Here is a 17,126-nt window from a genome sequence, read left to right on the forward strand (position 1 = left end):
GTGGGTGATTATCTTCGGATGCAATTTGGGTATTGTTCATGGGAACATGTACAGGAGAGAACACATGTGAGAACGTGTACATGAGCCTACACCAGGTGCTTTAATTGTTAAAGGATGGAAAACTATTTTGGAAGAAAGTTGTTTTTGGCTTGCTTTCATGTACCTCTTATCAGAACCTGTGTGAAAGTGACACTGATGGAGGCCCAAGAGTAAATTTTTGTGCAGCATATTCTCAGTGAAGCGCCAGGAAGATCCTGCAAGTGAGAAAATACTGAGGTAACATCACAAAGTAATATACCCTCAAATGAACAGAGATTCAAGTGTGAAAAATTCTTCCAGTTGCTATGTGCAGTGACATTGCAAAAGCATTCTTGTTAGTTTTCTTCTGTTTGTAATTTCTGGTGAATTAAAATACTAAATAGGGCATTTCTTTCAGTTGCAGGTACTATTTGAAATTCTCTGTGTGTGCAATAACCAGGAAGTGAAAGCCACTGATTAAATCACTGATGTCTAACACATTCTCCTGCCTTCAAAACATTCAACATGTCTGTCCTGTGACGTACTGCTTTCATATACCAATTGGAGAGCATAAAGACTAATTAACCAATTGGATGATGCTTCATTGCCAGCGACACAGCCTTTCTCCCCATCTCTACTTTTTTTTATACCTGGTAATGAAAAACATTGAAAGAGAATGACAAAAAAAAGACAATCTTTTTTGATGTCCCGATTATCTTTCTCCAGGATTACACATAGCCAGGCACAGAGATTGATCTTCAGCTCCTGGAGACTCTAGGACAATCATGGGAGGGTTGGCAACTCTAACAGGTATTTTATCACATCTGTGGTTGGCTAACAGTGAGGCCAAAAACTTTGCAGTTACAAGCCCTTGAGAAGCACAGCATTTCCCTCGTTCAAAGTGGACAGTTTTTAACCAGAGATTTGATGTCAAGACTGCAGCAATTGGGGTTGTCAGGCTCTTCTCTATGGGATGGAGCTTCCAGTTCTGAAGGCCCCTTGAACTACCATAAGGAGGCCGTCTGCATTAAGTGGCAAAATGCTGCAGAGCATTTAGTTGGGGGCTTGGAAATTCAGATTGGCTGCATTTCCAAATACCGCACATATGTTTCTAGAAGGTTAAGTGATCCTTGCTTTTAGCAGTTAACTCCCTTGTTTCTGCTCATTGCTCCTCCTCCCTTCAACAAAATGCTTTGATGTCTGAACCCAGGAAAGTTTGCCTAACCTGTGGCCTCGCACTGTCTCTCCCTCACTACACCCACCCAGGGCCCAGGAAAGAGGAGTGCAGACAGTGCCAAACACTGGGGCTCAGGGTCTGGAGCCTGGGCTCAGTGTTATAGGTTCTTGCCATCCAAACTGAGTAGCCAGAGCTGCAGAACTGAAAGGCCAGCTTAGCAAAAACGGATCCGTCAGGCTGAGAGTTCCGATATTTTTTAAGCTGGTCTGTCAGTGTCAGGTCAATTTCTCCAGTTGCTGCTGCTGCTTCCGACCTTCAGGCAGCTTCATGGATCCAATTATTTTTCTTTGAAAAGCCCGCCAGGAGACCACGAGCCTGGCCGAAGGTGAGAAGCAGCAGCAGCGACTGAGAGCGTTCCTATTTGAAAAATGGTAAGTCAAATCTCTGTAATTTTACAACCAATTGAATGCTGTGTGGGGACTGGGGGGTGTTGGGGGTAAGGTTGGAGAGGGGTTGACGTGAGGACTGGGGGGACGAGAGAGGGGCAGTTGGGGGGAAGGATGGAGAGGGGTTGAAGAAGGTTGGGGGGTTTGAGGGGATGTTAGCGGGTAGTTGGGAGAAGGTTGGAAGGGGGCATTGCGGGGAGATTAGCTGCAGAGTTGAATTATTTTGTAAATGTAGTGATTTCTTTCCTAACATCAGTTGATTGCTCTGTGATTAATTATCCTTAGAGAACCAGCATTGGACCTCCACTTTCACCATTGCTACAGTCAATCTGCCTACTGCATGCAGGTGTAATGAGAGAAAGACAAAACCTACATTTATCCTGCACCTTTCCTGATGTCCCAAATTACTTTACTGCCAATTCAGTACTTTTGAGTTGTAGTCACTGGTTTATTGTAGGCAATGTTATCAAATAACAGAGCAGGCTCAAGGGGCCGAATGGCCTACTCATGTAGCTAATATGTATATTTGTATGTCATTGTGGGATGGACGAAATGAACTGGGTTTGATGTCCTTCGTCATCCATAATTAATTTGTGTACAGAGGGTGGATTCATGGGTGGAGTTTTGTTTATTTTGGTGCTAATGAAAGTTTACTCTAAGCGGGCTTTGTGGGGTGAGATTGGAGTGCATAACGGGCTCATAGTGAATGAGTAACCTGTTTTACACTGTGCATGATTCTCAAGAATCTTTTCCATTGACTTCAATCTTGTCCTATTATCTACTTACCTATTATAACTTTTTATGAGTTTTTTGAGGTATTGAAAAATTGCGATAAAGATATGTTGCATAGTAGATATTGAAAATATATTGTAGTGAGAAGCAGCAATCAGCAGAGTCTTCAGACTTGCTGATCATGAAACAGGTACAACTGTGAACCATTTAACCTTTGTTCTCTGGCCTCATAAAAATTCTGTTGTGCAGGCACACCTGAGGGCCTGGATACAGGAGAAGAATCGGGGCCCATGATTTCTCTCCCTGGCCCTGCACCCAACCCCACCCCCACTGTACATCCAACGAGTTTGAACTCGACCAGCCATGGATCCAGCAAGAAGACTTTATCTTGAGCCAGGTGGCAACCACCCAACTCCAATGTTGACTCTATGGGTGGAAAGCGCCACACCTGATGGAAGAGCACACACTAGTGAGTGCGAATGATTGTCATGGCCAGCCTGAACAGCAAGATGGTGCAGCACAGCAGAAACCTGAAGCGATGGACGTCCATTCTTAGCAGCAGCAGGACAAGGTTCTGCATGCTCCAGACAGAGTGCATGGCAGCTCAGTGTTATCCCTGCCTGAAGCGATGGGAATACAATCAGTGAAAGCAGGACAGGTTCACGATGGCGACACATCAGACTTGGCGTGTGGAGCTTCAGAGACATCCTCCATAGATCTGGTAAGGCTTGAACCTCTGACACTAAGAATGACCAACATATTAGCCTTGGGAGCTAAGTTAGCCATTGCTATCCCATGCTAATTATTCTCTTGAATAGGAGACCGGAGAAAGAGGTGCGCTGCATCGCTGAGATGCTACTGATGGTAATGGGGCTTGTGAAGGATCAGTCACACAGGATCCAGGTACAGGCATACGACTTCAAATGTGATTCAATCTCAAGCAATTGGAAGCCATTAAAGTCTAAACGCAGTCTCACCGTTGGCAAAGATGCATGCTGTTGACAATACTGACTGACCTCACCATTCATGATATTGTGGCCAAAATATGCCCGGAATGGTGTGCAAGAGCTTCCCCAACATTCTGCCACAAAATCTCCATTTAGGCTCCAGAACTCATGAATGTATCCTGCACTGAGCGGCCAGAAGCTTCATGTTGCTCTGAACGGTAACTGTCTCTTCTTGGACCTAGCTTCCAAGGAAGTTTTAAAAAGCACTAGTATCGCAATATATGATGGCAATTAGCCTTTACAAGAAACTTAGGCAACACCATTTTCCTGTCCTCATGAAACCACCTCCAACCCTGCTGTTTCACCTTCACCCATTGTTTTCCTTTGCAGATGCTGAATATGCACATGACCCATGAAGCTGAAGAGACTCAATAAGAAGGGGACAGTGCGGGGATGGCAGGGCATTTATTCCATGAATCATTCAATGGGCTACTGTTTCTGGGATGTCGATGCATGAAGGCAGGAGCAATGTTGCTGGTTTTAACGTTCGCCATGAGATACTGTTTATCGTCAGCTCGGTGATGCATCTCCTGGAACTTGTAAATGTGGGAGGTTGATATTTAAGTCCACGAAGTCAATTCTCAAAAAAATCTTTTCCATCATGTTGTTAGCCTAAAATTCCACTTCTATTGCCTGGATTGCTATAGTTATGTCAGCTCCTTAAGAAGAAGAGGTACCATGCTCCAGTTGTGAGCAGCCAGGCGTTGTTAAAAATCTAAGTCGTGGCAACTTTTTCGTTACTTCAGATCTCAAGTTACAAGTGCAGACACACTCCTGGAAAAATGAAATGAGAGAGAATCTAAAGTATAGAAAAACCTGTAGAAATTTGGTAGAGGGAAATATTGAGGACATATATGATGGAGCGTTTTACAGAAACATGTCTAAGGAAGGCCAACTACTTAGTGATAGAAATAACTTCTCATACATAACTCAGATGGGCTTCCAGTATTTAACTCTTCCAAATACTTCTTATGGCATGTACATTTAATGATTGAAGAGCTCCCTCCAAAACTCAGAGCTAGTGATCTTTTTCTAGCGGGATTATGCTTTGGAAAATGCGAACCCAATATGGAATCATTCCTGGATAAAGCTGTCAGTGAAGCGAGGAGATTGTTGGAAGAAGGAGTTGATTGGAATCGGGTTGTGGGGGGTGGGGGGGAAGTGGTAACCAGTAGATTGTTTTAATTTTGCTGTTGCATGAATTATCCCGCAATTTGCTACAATGCAAAATACAGTCAAAATTGGGTAATACATGCTGGTCTAGCCATCGATGCCCACATCCCATGAATGAATATTTTAAAAATGGATATGATGGTGCAGTTTGTGCTACCATCCTGGGCAGAGAGTAGACCGGGTTGTGAAATCGCATTAATGTCTGAGCTTGAGGATAGGGCAGATGATGAAATACTTTATGACATGTCAAGAGCACTGGATGAGGGAAGGACAGTTAGACATGTTAAAGGACCCAGTGCCTTTGTGAACTTGCCACATTTTCCATTATCTTGGGGACAAATTTTACGTCCTGCAGGCAGGCGCCCTCCTGACCCGAATGGGCGTAAAATTGCGTTCGATGACATCAGATGAACGTCTCAACATCATTGTGCACTCGCACGATATTTTTCTCGCTGGGCACGTGCAGATATCGGAGCCACACCCGCCATTAATTAAGGCCCTTAACAGTCCAATTGACAGCGATTTTTCGTTGCCTGTGTGATTTCGTGCTCGTCGCACAGGCAAAATGGGCAAGCGGCCAGCTGACATTTTCAGAAACCTCACCCACGGGCGAGGTAAAAAGGGTCAGCAGCGTTGCCAGTATGAGCAATGGGGAGTTTTGAATATAGTTTGCTGCTGGTTGCTTATTGGTACTTGGCAGCTTCATCTCTGTTCGGGGCTTCATTCTTCGCATTTCCTGACCTCATTTCAGGACTCGCTGCTGTCTGCCAGGCCCCCAAAGGATTCAGACCGTGTGGACCCTTCCAGGTATCAGAGAGCCTTCCCTTATCCTGGTAATGGGGATTGTGGCCTCCACTGGAGGCACCTCCTCTGAGATGCAGAAGGGAGAGGAGGCCAGGTGTCCCTATGCAGCTTCCAGGGAGGAACCTGTGGGAGGAGAGGTGAAGGCACAAGGGGCGCAGGGCCACGAGGAAGTCCCAGGCGGAAGGGGTTGTAGAAGAAGCCACAATCCTGCTGCCAGGATTGCAGCTACCTCAATATGTCTGTGGTGCAATGCAAAAGAAGGCTCTACCTCTCAAGGGAGACCGTGACCTCCATTTGCCAAATGATTGGGCCTGAGATCAGCTCCGACTGTGTGGGTGGACACCCCATACCAGTGGCTCTGGAGGTCACAGTGGCCCTCAACTTCTATGCCCCTGGCTCTTTTCAGGCATCAGTAGGGGGTCTTTGAGGAGTGTCCCAATCAGCTATCCACAGTTGCATCAAGCTGGTGACTGAAGCTCTGTTCAAGTGGGTACTGACATTTATTCTTTACCGTGTGGACGAGGCCAGCCAGGTTGAGCGAGCCAGGGGCTTTACAGCATTTGCTGGGTTCCCCCGCATCCAGGGTGCCGTCGACTGCACACATGTGGCCAACAAGGCGCCAGCATGTCAGCTGGGTGCCTTCGTCAACAGGAAGGGCTTCCACTCCATGAACGTGCAGATAGTGTGTGATCACAAGATGCAGATTCAGCAAGTCTGTGCAAGGTACCCTGGCAGCTCCCATGACGCATACATCCTGAGACACTCCCAAGTGCCAAGGCTCTTCAGTCCAACTGGATGGATGGTTGCTAGGTGACAAGGGCTATCATTTGAAGAGGTGGCTCTTGACACCTCTCCGCCATCCAAGAACAGAGGCAGAGAAGCATTACAATATGAGCCATGCCTCCACAAGGGCGGTGGTAGTGAGGACTATAGGTCTTCTCAAGATGCACTTCTGATGCCTGGACTGTTCAGGGGGTGCACTACAATTTCCCCTCAGAGCGGGTGTCACTGATCTTGGTTGCACGCTGCACTCTCCACAATCTGGCACTGGCAAGGGGGGACGCACTGGAGGAAGAAGTCCCGGGAGGGAGTGGCCAGTGCCACGGCTGGCATCTCCCCAGTCACCACAGTCTCATCAGGTGCTATGGCCACTGGCAGAGGGGCGGAGGATCTGCTGCCGTCATCCAGAGTGCCCTGAGAGGAGCCCGCAGAGACAACAGGCGGCTCATGTGTCAACGTGAAGTCGCTCTGGACCTCCCTGCTCACCATTGATGGACGGGCACCTAGCTGGATACTGAGTGCCTCATCCATCTCCACATGGACACTGACCACCTGAGCTCAGTGCCTGTGTGAGGGCTTGCAGGTCCGAGCACAACCCCAGGAACCCCTGATTCTGTCCCTGGGGCTGCCTCTTTGTGAGAGTCGCCACTCTCTCAATGGAAGAGGCAGTGCTCTCAACCATGACAGTCAACGCAGTGCTGATGCTCCGCATGGATTCTTCCAAAACGGAGACCATGGCACACAGACCTTCATGGATCTCCACCAGATCCTCCCGCACATCTCGCTGGATATCCAGCACCTGCCGCCTAATGGATCACTCCAGAGAATCATCATCAGCCTTCAGCTGAGCATTGTCCTGGTCTCCAGCAGTCCTCCGACTGCCGGTGCCCTGGGCAGTCTCTGCCTCCACCTACACCTCAAGCAAGTGCCCTCACTAATGTGCACCGAGAAACTAGCTGCCAATCTAATGCCCACTGTGGTGCTGGTATCTGCGCTGGTACCTACTTTAGAGACCGGGTGTAACAGAAGCTCAGTGATCCTCCAGTGCCAGAGGTGGCCCTTAGGGGTCCGCAGAGCGAACGCCTGCTGGTGAATCTAAAAGGGAGAACAAGGATGTGTCATTCGTTAAAGTCATCACACTGTCACTGTGCATGCCAGGCACCCTGGTGAGACAATGGAGATCTGCATCATGGTGCCCTCATCTTTCAATGATCAATGGGGATTCCAGGTTTGAGACTCACATCAATGAAGAGACTACACTAGAATGTTTGCACAAACTGAAAGCCTCACCTCTGTGCACTGCACTCTTACCTTCATCTGTCACCCCAGCCTCTCCATGTCCGGTTGCATGGGGCGCATGCCGGCTCTCAAGCTCCAGGGTATCTTGCTCTTATCTGGACAGGATTAGGAGGCTAGTGGGGTCTCCGCTGGTCCGCGACCTTTCAATATTGCTGTGCAGTCTTCACCTGAAACAACAGAGGAGCATTGATTAGTCCACTCTCTAATTGCAGCGCCATTGCAGCCTGGCCAACCCCAGCTGAGGAACACCTTGCAGGGCACATCCATGTCGTGGCCCTCGAGCCACAAGGCCCTCAGTCCAAGGAGCTAGGGCTCACCCTCTTGGCCAGCTGCGGATTCATTGACAGTTGGCTCTCAGACTCTATCACCCCTGAGGTCCACGGGAGGATGGCCAGACCTTAACACATCTGCACACTGATCCATGTCAACATGCTGCTCACCCTTCATGAGTGCAGCAGGTCATTGAAGCACTTCTGGCACTGGACCCATGTGCGCTGCACCACATCATGGCTGCTCACCATTGCTGCAACCTCCTTCCATGACCTCTTAGTGAGGTGTGGTGGCCTCCTCCTCCCAATCCTGGGGACAAGGGTGTCTCTCCTGGCTGCCAGCTCCTCCAGGAGGACAGCGAGGCAGTCATCAGAGAAGTGGGGCAGCCAAGTGTCCACCTGACCTGCCCTCCCGCCTGCCATTTCCAACCAGACTTGAATCCGTAGTGAGAGTACAGGAGACGTCCCTCGGTGGCAGCCTTCCAGGGGCTGCCTGGGCCACTTTTAAACCAGCCGCTGGGTGGCCATTGGACCCTGTGGCTGAAAGGCCCCCGCCCCCGCTCGGCCCTTCCCGGCCAGTGTGGAGCCATGTTTCATACTGGGTGGGCCTTAGTTGGCCCACCAGCTTGATATCACATTCGGAGCCTGATTGCGGGCGGCGGACTGTTTCCCAGCCGCTCGCGGGCCTGCCCGCCACGCCCGCCTGACAACCTCAAAATTCTGGCCTTGGGGATTTCCTCCAGATTTCATGCACTGCCTTCTACTGGGAGTTGTCAGACAGTTAACTGAATACTGGCTTTCCTCACCAGCAATCGAGGGATTTTACATTGGGCCTCCCCAAAGTACAGCCATGCTGGACGAGCATCTGCATTCCATCAGGCCGCCAAGTTTTGTTGCAAGGTCCCGGAGACCATTAGCTGAAGGCACATGTGGCTATTGTTCTACAGCTTGCCATGTTTAAGCGGGATACTTTCAGGTATTTATTTGAATCACTGGGCGATACTCTTGCAGGTTTCTTTCCTCCTGTTACAAAAATCAATTTCTGATGAGGTAAGCAAACGGGATGCTTTGAATTTTTCATTTGTTGGCAGGGTACAAATTCCGAATGGTGATGCCGCCATTATCTTTAATGTACACTTGCTGACACATCTTCCCAAAAGTGCAGAGCTGTGGGATCCCTTGTGGACTCATTCCTCCTTCCCCTTTGAGGCATGCAATTGGCATGTGAAGCAACAACTCAAAGGGTATAAAGGGTATATGGGAATTATCTCCCAAGTAGTGCATAAACTTCTTCTTATGCAAAATCTGCCACTCATGATGGGTGAGTTTGCAAGCTCACCATTAGTTAGAAAATTCTGTTGTGCAATGCTAAGCCCAAAGCAGGAAGAGGATAGTGCCCTTGAAAACCTCAGAGAGGTAGACCTTTACAGCCAAGGTGACATGCAGCCTTCAATCTTCAAGAAGTAATGGCTTTATCTAGAAGGGGCTATACCATTGCTGGAGATGACATGGCTCATGGACATCATAGAATGCCCAAGGATGGGACTTTTTTTATACACTGCAGCACAGAGCTGAAACTATACAAAGAAATAACTCTCTTGTTTTATTTCAAAACCAACAGCTACAAAGCATCTTGGCATGTCAATGTTCTTACCTAATAATTACCAAAGAACTACCGATGCGAAACACTGCCTCAGTTTGGGATCCAGAAACAGGAAGCATCGCACATCTGAGGATTTGCACAAGCATTTCTCCTAACTTCCAAGCAGGGCCATTTGCATTAAAATGGAGCTTGGTGATACATGCTGCTTTGCATATTTTCCAAATTACGTGGTTCTGAACTAGTCCCCTGCTGATGTGAACATTTGGAACTGAAACATAGTTACTCTGCGCTCTGCGGGCCATCATTTCACACTTTTAATCGTGGTAGAGAAATGTGTTAATTAGGACGGCCAAGTTATACAGCCCTAGAGATATTCACAAAATGCCTGGTTGGTGCAAGAGTAAGTGCATTACCAAGAATTATAATGGAATAAAAACAAAGTATGTGATTGATGTCATGTCTTTGAGATGGAATCTTGTCAAAAAAACAGTAATATGTAAGTACATAGTTTGCATATAAACGTATAAGTATAAATAAAATCTGAATGTACGAATATGTTCCCACACATGCAAATTTCCATTGAAATTGTGACATGTAATTTTTTTCAATTTTCCTTCTACAACAGAAATAAAATAAAACGGAAATTCAACACGCTCCTCGGTTGGATCTTCATTAAGAGAACACGCCGAATCATGAGACAAGATAAAAGTTGGGGGTGCAGAACCAGGGGAGCATGCAGGCTGGGGAGGGGGTAGACTGATGGAGAGAGGCATAGCAGGGGTTGCAGGGGGGGAGGTGGGGAGAGACAGCTGGAGCTAGGGGATCGAGAGGGAGGAACAGTGGCCTACCTCCGGCACTGTGCTGCATTGTTGGGGGATTTGGGTGGGGTCGAGCTTTCTGCATGGGGGCGCAGGGAAATTACTGCAGCTGGTTGACAAGGCTGTATGAAACCCGAGGGGAAAATCACCTGGTGGGCACAAGGATAAACCGAGACCTGAAGATTAATGAAATTAAAACAAATAACTAAGTCAGTGATTGAGGTCATGACATAAATCAGAAAAGGATGAGAGGGAGGTATGTTTGGTTTAGTGAAGTTGACAGCAGGTGCCATATGATTTCAGCTCAAGTCGCCTGAGAAGCACTGGTACCTATTGGTGACTATTCAGAAACTGGGGGTCCCTACTGGATTTCCAATGAATCCAATAGAAATACCAGTTCATCGGTCGCTTCCAGTAAAATCCAGCTGAGACCTGTTAGAAACCAGTTCGTACCAAGTCTGTGTAGATTAGGATTGAACTTGCCCCAACTGTTCATTCCTTCTGGGATTGTATTCACTTCTCATGATGTGGTCTCCTCTATACTGGGGAGACGAAATGCAGACTGGATGACCGCTTTCCAGAACATCTCGTTCAGCCCACAAGCACGACCCCGAGCTTCTGGTTGCTTATCATTTTAATTCTCCACCTTGCTCCCAATCTGACCTCCCTGCTCTTGGCCTGCTACAGTGTTCCAGTGAAGCTCAATGCCAGATCAAGGAATAACACCTTATCTTTCGACTTAGCTCTCTACAGCCTTTTGGATTCAATGCTGAGTTCAACAATTTTAGATCATGATCTCTGCCTGCATCTTGTTCTATTGTCTTTATTTGCTCTCTTTTTGTTGTTTTGCCAGGTCAGTCTTTGTTTGGTTTATTTCTTTATCTCTTCATGTTGCATTCAGATGGTTACGTAGCCATTCACGCCTCATTTAGACACAATCTTTGTTTCTTTAATGTATCCACTATCACAGTCTTTGGGGAAAATTTTTTCCCCCATCGGGCGGGCTGGTCGGGCAGCAGGTGGGCGCGGAGCCAATTGCCACCCACGATCGGCTGCACGCCGCCATTTTACGTGGGCGGGCCAATTATGGGCTGCCCACTGTGACGCACGCCCAGTAGCGCTCAGTGCTCCCTGTGCGGGCGGGGCGAGGAGGGAGAGTCGGGGCCGGTGCTCTTTCACACATGTGCACGAAAGAGTGCAGAAATCTCCCTGAGGCAGCTCTCTGCCTCAGGGAGATTAACTTCAGGTTTAACGTTTAAAATAAAGAAAGTTGAAAATAATTTACGCATGTCCCCTCATGTGACAGTATCACATGAGCTGGGACATGTTTATGAAATGTTTAAAAAAATTTTATTAATTTAACAAACCCTTCATGAAACCTCATCCCGCCTGTGGATGAGATTTCATGCAAAATGCGAAGGCCGCCAGGGCTCTTCGCCTGCCTGCCAGCCTTAAGGTTGGACAGGCAGCTCAGTTAATTTGTTTGATTGGATTATTAATGGCCTTAACAGGCCTTTGACAGTTCGGCGGGCATGCGGCCAACTCCAGTGCGTGGCCGCGAACGAAAGATCAGAATGACGTGCGGTAACGTCAGGACGCACGCCAAACAGAATTGGCCTTTGGCTTTTGCAACATGAAGTCTGTTATTTAATCTCCCCTGACCTCCAACCTATTGCAGAGCTTCTCCTTTGTTCTTCCTGCCCACACACCCCCACCACCCCCCTTCCACTGGCTTAAGAACTTTTGAAACTTCTGATATGTGGAGATAACACCAATCAAAGCTGGACTTAGCTCAGGTCATAATGGCTCGATTCCACTGGTTGGGGAAGGTACTTCATGTCATGCTCATTTTTTAAGGCACTGGCTATTCAAATGAAGGACACCCAATTGTCTTGCCTTCAGACAAAGATCAAAGTTGTTGTCAGAGTGGAGGAACAGACAATGCTGAACATGCTTAAAGCAGGTCTTCCATTGTGTTGCCCATGCTGTTCCAACATACTTCCTTTTTTTATTAATTCATGGGATGTGGGCTTCGCTGGCTGGGCCAGCATTTATTACCCATCCCTAGTTGCCCTTGAGAAGGTGGTGGTGAGTTGCCTTCTTGAACCGCTGCAGGCCATGTGGTGTAGGTACACCCACAGTGCTATTAGGGAGGGAGTTCAGGATTTTGACCCAGCAACAGTGAAGGAACGTCGATATATTTCTAAGTCAGGATGATGAGAGAGTCGGAGAGGAGCATTCAGGTGGTGGTGTTCCCATCTGTCTGCTGCCCTTGACCTTCTAGATGGTAGTAGTCATGGGTTTGGAAGGTGTTGTCTAAGGAACCTTGGTGAATTCCTGCAGTGCATCTTGTAGATAGTACACACTTCTGCTACTGTGCGTCGGTGGTGCAGGGAGTGAATGTTTGTGGATGTGGTGCCAATCAAGCGGGCTGCTTTATCCTGGATGGTGTCAAGCTTCTTGAGTGTTGTGAGGTCTGCACTCATCCAGGCAAGTGGGGAGTATTCCATCACACTCCTGACTTGTGCCTTGTAGATGGTGGATAGGCTTTGGGGAGTCAGGAGGTAAGTTCACGTACCGGATTCCTAGCCTCTGAACTGCTCTTGTAGCCACATATTTATATGGCTAGTCCAGTTCAGTTTCTGGTCAATGGTAACCCCCAGAATGTAGATAGTGGGGGATTCAGTGACAGTAATGCCATTGATTGTCAAAGGGTGATGGTTACATCCTCTCTTGTTGGAGATGGTCATTGCTTGGCACTTGTGTGGCGCGAATGTTACTTGCTACTTGTCAGCCCAAGCCTGTATTTTGTCCAGGTCTTGCTGAATTTGGACATAGACTGCTTCAGTATCTGAGGAGTCATGAATGGTGCTGAACATTGTGCAATCATCAGCGAATAATCCTGCTTCTAACCTTATGAAGGAAGGAAGGTCATTGATGAAGCAGCTGAAGATGGTTGGGCCTAGGACACTACCCTGAGGAACTCCTGCAGTGATGTCCTGGATCTAAGATGACTGACCTCCAATGACCACAAACATCTTCCTTTGTGCTAGCTATGACTCCAACCAGTGGAGAGTTTCCCCCCTGATTCCCATTGACCCCAGTTTTGCTGGGACTCCTTGATGCCACACTAGGTCAAATGTGGCCTTGATGTCAATGGTAGTCACTCTCACCTTGCCTAGGGAGTTCAGCTCTTTTGTCCATATTGAACCAAGGCCGTAATGAGGTCAGGAGCTGAGTGGCCCTAGTGGAACCCAAACTGGGTGTCAGTGAGCAGGTTATTCCTAAGCAAGTGTCACTTGGTAGCACTGTTGATGACCCCTCTCATTACTTTACTGATGATAAGAGTAGACTGATGGGGCAGTAATTGGTTGGGCTGAATTTGTCCTGCTTTTTGTGTACAGGACAAACCTGGGCAATTTTCCACATCGGGTAGATGCCAGTGTTGTAACTGTACTGGAACAGCTTGGCTAGGGGCTCGGCGAGTTCTGGAGCACAAGTCTTCAGTATTATTGCCGGAAAATTGTCAGGGCCCATAGCCTTTGCAGTATCCAGTACCTTCAGCCATTTGTAGATATCACGTGGAGTGAATCGAATTAGCTGAAGAATGTCATCTGTGATGCTGGGGACCTCTGGAGGAGGCCAAGATAGACCATCCACTCGGCACTTCTGGCTGAAGGTTGTTGCGAATGCTTCAGCCTTATCTTTTGCATTGATGTACTGGGTTTCCCCATCAGTGAGGTTGGGGATATTTGTGGACTCTCCTCCTCCAGTGAGTTGTTCAATTGTCCACCACCATTCATGACTGGATGTGGCAGGACTGCAAAGCTTGATCTGATCCATTGGTTGTGGGATCCCTTAGCTCTGTCTATCACTTGCTGCTTATGCTGTTTGGCACACAAGTAGTCCTGTTTTATAGCTTCACCAGGTTGACACCTCATTTTTAGGTATGCCTGGTGCTGCTCCTGGCATGCCCTCCTACACTCTTCATTGAACCAGGATTGATCCTCTGGCTTGATGGTAATGGTGGAGTGGGAGATATGTCGGGCCATGAGGTTACAGATTGTGTTTGAGTACAATTCTGCTGCTGCTGATGGCAGCCTCATGGATGCCCAGCCTTGAGTTGCAAGATCTATTTGAAACCTATTCCATTTAGCACGGTGTTAGTGCCACACAACACGATGGAGGGTATTCCTCAATGTGAAGGTGGGACTTTGTCTCCACAATGACTGTGTGGTGGTCACTTCTACCGATACTGTCATGGACAGATGCATCTGCGGCAGGCAGGTTGATGAGGATGAGGTCAAGTATGTTGTTCCCTCTTGTCGGTTCCCTCACCACCTGCCACAGACCCAGTCTAGCAGCTATGTCTTTTAGGACTCGGCCAGCTCGGTCAGTAGTGGTGCTACTGAGCCACTCTTGGTGATAGACATTGAAGTCCCCCACCCAGTATACATTCTGTGCCCTTGCCACAGTGCTTCCTCCAAGTGGTGTTCAACATGGAGGAGCACTGATTCATTAGCTGAGGGAGGGCTGGCTTGCAAGGTTAGTATTGTATAATGATACAGCACAGGAGATGGCCATTTGGTCCATCTTACATGTGTCGATGTTCTCCAAATTGTCTTGGACTCAATTTTTAAACACCAGCTCCTCTGGGATGAGTAGGGTTGCCAGCTCTGGTCGGATGTATTTCTGCAGGTTATGTCACATGACCTTCAACCGCTCAGCACTCTAGGGAGTCAAATAGCCTTTCATCCCATTTCCAATATTTCAATACAGACCACAAAGAAATTAGACTGTAATGAAAGAGTATAGAAGGGTGAGCAGAATCACACAAAAACATGAGAAATGGGAGCAGGAGTAGACCATACAGCACCTCGAGCCTGCCCTTCCAATCAATAAGATGATGGCAGATCTTCCACCTCAACTCCGCCTTCTCATCCTACCCCATTTCCCTTGATTCCCTTAACATCCAAACATTGTTAGTTTAATACACCCATTGACTGAGCATCTAGAGTACTCTGGGATAAAGAATTCCAGAGATTCACAACCCCCTGAGTAAAGAAATTTCTCCTCATCTCTGTCTTAAATCGCAACTTTCTTATCCTGAGTGTATGACTCTTAGTTCTGGACTCTCCAGACAGGGAAAATAGTCTCTCCGCAAGCTGGCAAGCCCTCTCAGAGTTTTATGCCTTTCAATGAGGTCACCTCTCATTTTTCTAAACTCCAGAGAATGTAGCCCCATTCTACTCAATCTCTCCTCATGGGACAACCCCCTCAGCCCAGAAATCAATCTAGTGACTCTTCATTGCACCCCTCTCCAAGGCAAGTATATCATTTCTTAGGTAAAGAGGCCAAACTCCAGGTGTGGCCTAATCAAAATCCTACAAAATTGCAGCAAGACATCCTTACCCTTGTACTGCAATCTCATTGCAATGAACTGCTGAAGTGGACACTTCAAGAATCAATGGGAGTGGAGAAATTAGGGAGTCTGGTGCACTTGTGGGAAGGGCTGATATGGTAGAATAACTGGTGAATTACAACATTTTTGATGCAACAGTGTCTTCTAATAAATATGTAGCTCTTTATCAGGATAACATTTAAAAGGGATCAAATTATAACTCAAAATGGAAAGATTGTTGTTAAATAGTACGCAGCCTGTAGCTAATGTATTCAGTTGCTTTAAAGGGATTGCTGATTTGCAATTTCAGCAGTAAGTGAGTTTCCCTTTAATAAACAGATGTTTGATTCTGTGTTAGGTTATATGTTGACAGCACCAGGTGTCATCATTTGACAAATCCAGTTCTGTTTCTTGATAAATAAATAAAGTTCTAATACAAGGGGCATCAAAATATCATTAAGTGCACCTTGCATGTGGCACAATCATTCCTCAATTGACAAATATCGCTTCTTACTCCATAAACAGAAGACAAGTTTGCCAGAATCTATTTTATGAAGACAAAATCACTTTCTGAAGGGGACATTAAGCAAAAGCAGATGCTCTTTTTGCTTAGTCTGTCTGCATGAGATTAATGGATTGTAAAGTTGTGATGCCATTTAAATCAAGTCATTCCACAAAAGGACTGAAAATGTTCCTGTACCTATCACAGCATAATGACAATACTGTTGATACCTATACTGCGACAGTGCTCAAATGAAGATCACTAACTTCTGATCGCTATCATTTTACTTTGCCCTCGGTCTCCATTGGATGATTAGTAGGAGCATCTCTGCACATTTCTGAATTGTTTGGGTCATGTGGAATTTGCCTCCCTTATATTATAGCAAAGAATTTTTAGTTTTTGGTGAAGCACCATTTTAAAAAGCCACATGCTGATGACATTATAATTTTAACACAGCTGATCTCCTCATGGAGTAGTGGTACATATTCTATAATTGGCTTCAACCCTTGAGTAGGAAAAGGTGGAATGAAATTCAGTTTGTGTTCCTGATCACTATCCCATGAACATTACTGAAAAGGTTAATTACTCCGGTGAGGTCAGCAGGGTTTGTGCTCCCTGTGGAATTATCCCCTGTGATTTCAGGAGAGGCAGCTCAAAACTCAACTCAAAAGTAGCTTCCCACGGCTGGAGTATTGAGCATGGAAATTGAAACTGGCACTCAGGAGTGTTTCTTGGAGTTAACTGCTTCACCCAAACAAGCTTCCAATTTTCCTCCATTTTACAAACTGAAAAGAAAGGAGATAGGAGCAAAATGATATTCAAAGAGCACTGGGAACTCAGCCAGCATTTTAGTTTCAGTACTTATTGTAAACATATAATTTCCTTCATTACATAATGAATAGTTAACTGCAAATATTGAATGGGGGGGGAGAGATAAGAATCTTTATTGTCTGACAGATAAGTTGCTTTTACCCTGGTGATTTTTAGTTTGGATTCCAGGAAGCTGGTGTTTGCTGTGACCTTGAACCTGGCATTAATGCCACCTTTATCTTGGCAGCAATTTAATAGTCCCAGTTTTTCATTGTGTCATAACTCAA

The sequence above is a fragment of the Cetorhinus maximus genome, chromosome 19, assembly GCF_964194155.1.
Source record: "Cetorhinus maximus chromosome 19, sCetMax3.hap1.1, whole genome shotgun sequence".
Taxonomy (NCBI): Eukaryota; Metazoa; Chordata; class Chondrichthyes; order Lamniformes; family Cetorhinidae; genus Cetorhinus; species Cetorhinus maximus.